The following is a 6,826-nucleotide window of genomic DNA, read 5'->3' on the forward strand; positions in this document are numbered from 1 at the left end:
AGCCGAGGAAAACAAAAAGACCCAGAAAAAAGCCAAAAACCTGCAGAGGTTCCCACCCTTCCTTTTGAAAATCCTGTTTCCTGATTGGTCCTCTGGTCAGGTGTTTGGTTCCCTATGTAACCCCTTTACAGTAAAAGAAGATTAACCCTTACCTTACCTATCTATTTATGACACCGTCGAACCTAGTTTAAAGCCCTCCTCACTAGGTTAGATGTCTTCTTCCTTTTCTCTTCACTGCAGGAATGGTGGTGCCCTTCAACGATGCACTGGTGCTGTGAAGACCTGAACCGCACACGCACAGCCACTGGAATGGACTGTGCCACTTGTCAGTGAGTTCAGTCCCTTTATGCATATACTGGCGGGAAAATATAGTACAGTCCCAGCAAAGGCGGGAAACAGTCTGAGGTAAAATTGTCCTTGGAGTTTCCAGTGGCGGGAAAAACCAGTTGGATCCAGTCATGACTGGTTCATGATAACAGTAAACAACAAGATGGCGGTCACAAGATGGCAGTTCAGACTCCATCTTGAATTGGTGCACTATCTTTACAAACTACATTTTGGATTTAACATGTAGATATTTTAACAGACCATAACACTATATCAAAACACACCCAACAATGTATTCTGTACTCACACACATCAGTTTATTTTGGGTTGAAGTAAGAAAAAAAAAACAGATGGTAACTGAATATTTTATTTTATGATGATGTGCTTAGAATGCACAAGGGAAAAGGACTTCAACATAAATTGGGTTAAAAAAAATGAAAATATGGGGGAAAAAGTGTATTGTTCTTGCCATGAATGGACAGCCTTGACCAACAGTAATTGGTTTCCACTGCTTCAGAAGTGGAGTCAGTGATCAACAAAGGACCAGTATAATGGAGGTCTGTAAGAAATTTATCATTCCCTCTGGCTGAGCAAAACCAGAGTTTATATGTTGTGTTTTGTATAAATATCCTCATTTTACTATTTAATTTTGGGGGTGGAGAGGGAGGAGGGTACAAGGTTTTCATAGTACATTGGCAATGTATGTGCTAAATCCCTGCTTTTGTGAGACATTCTGGGCCTAGTCTTTATGTGCTGTTTACATAACACTGTAGATGGGTAAGCTTATATGACAACTTCAAGTCTCATTCTGAACATTAGGGCCCTGATCCTGCAAGGAGCTCTGTGTAAGCAGGCCCCATACTCAGGGCCGTCCTTAGGATTTATGGGGCCCTAAGCAGTATTATTAAACTGGTGCCCCTATGCCGGATGGCAGCCCAAGCTCACAGCCTGGTCGGGGAGGGGGAGGAGGGATGAGACAGCAAAGGATGATGAGATGCCTGGCCTGCCTCATGGTGGTGGAGAGTCACAGTTCCCCGCAGAGATTCCCATACCCTTTCCCTCATGCAGAATGGACATGAAGAAAGTACGTAATTAAAAACACTAAAATTTGGGAATAAAAAATGTCAGTCACAGGTTTTTTGATATCCCCTGAAGTTTGTCAGAGATTTATTTGCAAAAACTTCGTAGTAAGGGTGAGTCAGCTGTCCTGCTGAATACATTACATATAATGGAATACATGATGCAGCTCTTCTCTGTTTTACATTTTCTTAATCAGTATTTCTAAGCTGAATTTATATTTTAAATGTACTCAAACCTTAAGCCAGCATTCCAGATTACTACATATTTAACTCACTGAAACAAAGACATTATTTTAAATTAATCAGAGAGGTTTAGTGTGTTCATAACAATGTTCATTGCTTTTAGGAAAAGGGAACTGTAATTTACTTTGTGTGATCTCCATAACAAGAGACATGGTTATGAAATTTCACCAACTTTAAAAAAATATGTTTCCAAAGATTTTAGGTATAACAAGGATTTTATGTCTTACTAAGGTACTGATTTTGCTGGAGGGTTCTTTTAAAACTAGTTCATCGGATAGTCAGAAGTAAAGAAAGGGAAACTCTTTGTCCAGCTATCTGGAAGGGAAGGACTGTTGTCCCTTTAAGGGCTCTCTTCAGTGGGGAGTGGGGGGAGAGGTGGTGAAGGGATGGACAGAAAGGACAGGAAGACTTGGAAGCACTTTTTTTTTAACTATAGTAATTAAAATGTGTATTTTAGATAAGGGAGGTCTTTTGAAGGATGTATTTAAAAAACTGTATGTCTGAAGATCCACGCATTTAAGGCTAAAGATGATTGTGCATCTAAAACTCTATGCAAGCATTTTTTAGAAATGTGATTTTATAATCTTCACCAGCTCACTAATGAAATATTTTTAAAGCAAATTTTAAACTAAGGTCCTGTAGACTGACATGTTCTGTGTAAATATTACATTAATGCACAACTGTTTTTGTCAGTAAAGTCAGAAACTGACAGTATAAAAATTTATTTGGGCATAAGCTTTCGTGGACAGCTGATGAAATGGGTTCTAGCCCACAAAAGCTTATGCCCAAATAATTTGTTAGTCTCTGAGGTGCCACAAGGACTCGTCCTTGTTTTTGCTGGTACAGACTAACAGGACTACCACTCTGAAACCTGTCAGTATATACCTTGGGGTTGGCAAATGCCTGTTAAATGGCTTTATTACCCCTTGAATGTCTCTTTAACAGTTTCAATGTTGTGCTAATAGGTCTGGCAGGCTGGAGGTTTTTTCACTTTTAACTACTAGATTCCCTCCCAAGGAAGACTCACCAGGCTAGAGCAGCCATCTTTGGGAGCCTGCAGGAAGGGTCAGAACAGGGATAGGAAAACAAGAGAGTGGACACTAAGACCCAGTGGTGCCCCAAATTTTCAGGTGCCCTACGCAGCTGCCTATGTTGCCTATGCCTAAGGACGGCCCTGCCCATACTTCCACAGAGTCCCACTGACTTCATGTGGGGGCAGGGTTCCGCTTGTGCAGAGTTCCTTGCAGGGTTATAAGAGTCTAGGCCAAATCACTGTCACTTAGATGCTGCAGGTAACAGTAGGGAAGAAAAGTTTCTTTTTCAAAATAAGTCTGCGTTTAACTTTCAACACCGAAGTGTGGGATTGCAGTAAATCTTCCCGTGGCTGGGCTACTGCACATAGCAAGTGATACGGAGATGCAAGTTCAGCCGTCCATTGAACTCAGTGGAGTTGCATATGCTTATTTTCAAGGGTGAGGTCCTTGCCCCATTGTAGTCAATGGAAGTTTGCTTCTGATTTCAATGGGACCAGAATTTCAACTATTGTGTGCAATTGTCTATGATGCTGATAAAGTGCTCTATTATTAAGAATTTCTATTTACTTTCCCATTTAAGTGTCTGGCTCTCTGAGACTCACTTTTCTAATGTTAATGCCACAGATCATTTTGATCTTGCTTTTTTTACTCTATTAATCTTTTTATTAGGTTTTTTACTTTCAGCCTCTATTGTGCTGGGAAAAACTCAGCTTGGCTGTGGAAGTGTCCTGGGCACCCAGCGTGGCATTAACTCCCTGACTAAGCTTTAAACTGGTAGTCAGGGTAGAGTCACATGGCAAGGATGGGGACAGAAGGCCCAGTTAGAATCTGGGAGAATATACAAGAGACTCTACAGAACTAGCCACTTAAGACTCAGAAGGTTTTTGAGCATGCAGAGAGCGTGCAACAAAGCGTCTGTTACAGAACTAGGTGGTGGTTTTCTGTTTGTTGGTGTAAAACCATTATGTCTAGTCTGTCTCTTTGTAACCAATGCACTCTAAAAAAAACACAGCAATTGAAGAGAAAAACTCAGGTGTAAAGACTGTTCTTTGTTTCTGGTGAGGCAACTGATTTCCCTCCCTCTTCTTCCAATGCTGACTGAGCGCTCGGCTCCTGCATGGTACTGACCACCCTGCCCCCAATCCAGCAAAGCACTTCAGCATTTGCTTTATTTTAAGCATCTGAGCATTGATTTAAGCATTGATTTCAACCATTTGAGCTCTCTCATACTCGATCATCTCGCTCCCTACTTCCAGAGTAAAATTGTTTTACTAAAATTTTGTTTCATCTTAAAAAAAACAACAACCAATCAACTGACCAAACAAAAACCAACCTGTTACCTAGTCCTACTGCAATACAGTATCTTTTAAAGACTCCTTAATGATACTGAGGTGCTTGATTTCTTCATAATAATCAATCTCTTTTCTCTTTTGTAACTTATTTCATATGCAAGGTTGCTTAGTATTCATAAAGGCAAGAGGTTTATAGCCTCTTTGTGGTTACTAAATTACAACTAAAACCCTGATGGGAAAAGTCCTATAAAGTTTTATAGAAAAGAAGTCAATACGATTCTCTAAAATCTAGTATGATTCTAAAGAAATTACTTTTTAAAAAACTATAGTATTTACAAGACAATATCTTTTCTACAGGGTTATGAACTGTCCTGTAAAAGTTACTAGCAGGAATTTAACAGTCTCTATCAAATTCTATAGGCTGGTTTAAAAAAAAATCAGCAGAAAGGATATCTTTCCTGTTAAATTCATAAGTGGAGAAAAATCTTTTTTGGGAAGCCCAAATAACAATTCTGTGGCTACAACCTTAATATAAATATTTACTGTATGATATAATTGAAATATGAATTTGTCATTACAGAAGAGACTAGAACAGTTAGGACTGGATCTTCCTCTGCTATAAATTGTCATGCTTCCTTTAACTTTAATGGAGTGATAATTTACACTAGCTAAGGATTTGGCCCTCACTGTACATTACAAAGGTATAGGACCAAATCCTGAAATTCATATTCTGTTTAAACTTTGTTATTACTCAGATATATCCCTGTGGGAGCCTGATGAACAAAACAGAAACATTAGATTTCTCCTGACAAATGTGTAGGTTAAGATTCTAAAAATTGACTAATGATTATAGGCAGGGGCGGCTCCAGGCCCCAGCACGCCAAGCTGGGGGGACGCCTGCGGGAGGTCTGCCGAAGCCGTGGGACCATTGATCCCTCCACAGGCAAGCCACCGAAGGCAGCCTGCCTGCCGTGCTTGGGGCGGCAAAATGCCTAGAGCCGCCCCTGATTATAGGTACCTCCAATTTTGGATGCTTAATGAGAGAGACTTTAAAGCGGCTTGGTTTTTCAGAGATTTCTCAATAGTTACCCTTTGAAATTCAGACCCCTTCTTGATGTCACCGCCATAAATTGAGGCATCCAAAAGTCACTTTTGAAAATCTTGGTCATAGAATATCATATAACTAATTGTCTTCTGAAACCTGTGGAAGTGAATTCTTAATTCACTAGGTGCTTGTTTACTTTTCTCAAAGCAAATGAAATCATCCCCTAAACCTCAGAAGAGAGAGAAATCATATTTGTGGGGAAGGCATACCTTCAAAAGTGCTGTTCAGCTTTGCATGTTCAGTGGTTTTCAGCTTCAGGTGTTGTATAATGGTTTTCAGATGGCAGATGTGACAAGATAACCCAAAGGAATATAGATTGATATCTGTTTATTGACAGCTTTGGTTGAAGTGGGTGAAAAATAACATTATATACAGAACAGCTAATGAGAGAAACTTTGAAGGCAGTCATGATGGTTATCAATCATATGATCTCAAGAATTTAAAGCACCCTGATCTCCAAAGCTGGTGCTGTAGATACCAATGCATCTTGTGTTAGATCTCCTCATTCTGGCAAAAAATATGTACTGTACTAGATAGTGAGGTTCCTTTAGCAGATATGAAACAGAATGCATTGGGTGAGGTGTTTGTTTCTGCACACTGCAATTTCAGGGCATTCTCATTAAAAACTCCTGATAACGAGGTGCATCATAATTTGATTGTGAAAGAGCCCTACATTTTTGCTTAAGAAATATAAGAGCAGAAGTGCACTATTTGGATCAAACTTTCAAACTGATTTGCATGTTTGAATGTACCAATTCTGTGAATGTCCAAAATAGAGGGCACTTGAAATAAATTCAGATCTCTGTTGAAAAGTACCAGATCCATATGGACATGCATATATGCAGCAGCATTCTTCATTTTCACTGAAAATGACTCTCTCTCTCAAAGAATTTTGGCATGTGGGAGGTGTCAAGGTATTTCTCCCCCAGTTTAGCGTCCAAAAGTGGGGACCTGCATGGACACTTCTAAGTTTAATTCCTAGTTTAGATCTGATAGCGCTGCCACCAGCCAAAATATAGTGTTTGGCACACTTTCTGTTCCCCCAAAACCTTCCTGGGGGAACCCAAGACCCAAACCCCTTGGTCTTAAAACAAAGAGAAATAAACCATCCCCCTTTCTTTCCCCCTCCCAGACTTTCCCCTCCCTGGGCTACCCTGAGAGACTACACTGATCCAAACTCCTTGGATCTTAAAACAGAGAGGTATTAATCTTTCCCCCCACTTTTTTCCCCCTACCAATCCCTGGTGAGTTCAGACCCAATCCCCTTGGGTCTTAAACAAGGAAAAAATCAATCAGGTTCTTAAAAGAGAGCTTTTAATTAAAGCAGCAAAGACTCCTGTGGCGCCTTATAGACTAACAGAAGTTTTGAAGCATGAGCTTTCGTAGGTGAATGCCCACCACGATTTCAACAGCTTCCACCCCACCATCAACCTCAGCCTGGACCAATCTACACGGGAGGTCTACTTCCTAGACACACATGAGTGCAATAAGTGATGGGTCACATTACACACCTATCGAAACACGACAGCTAGCCCACTTCATGCTACAGCTTATCCCGGTACACAATTACGATCCATAGTCTACAAAGCACGAGGTACAACCATCTGCTCTAATAACCCTACAGCCGAGACAACATTTACAAATCGTCCACAAGCATTCTCAAACTTAAATACCAACATAGAATAAGGAAACAGAATAACAAGTAGACGTGTACCATAAGCTTCCTATGCAAGACAAACCAGAAAG

Source organism: Chelonoidis abingdonii, chromosome 10, assembly GCF_003597395.2.
Source record: "Chelonoidis abingdonii isolate Lonesome George chromosome 10, CheloAbing_2.0, whole genome shotgun sequence".
Taxonomy (NCBI): domain Eukaryota; kingdom Metazoa; phylum Chordata; order Testudines; family Testudinidae; genus Chelonoidis; species Chelonoidis abingdonii.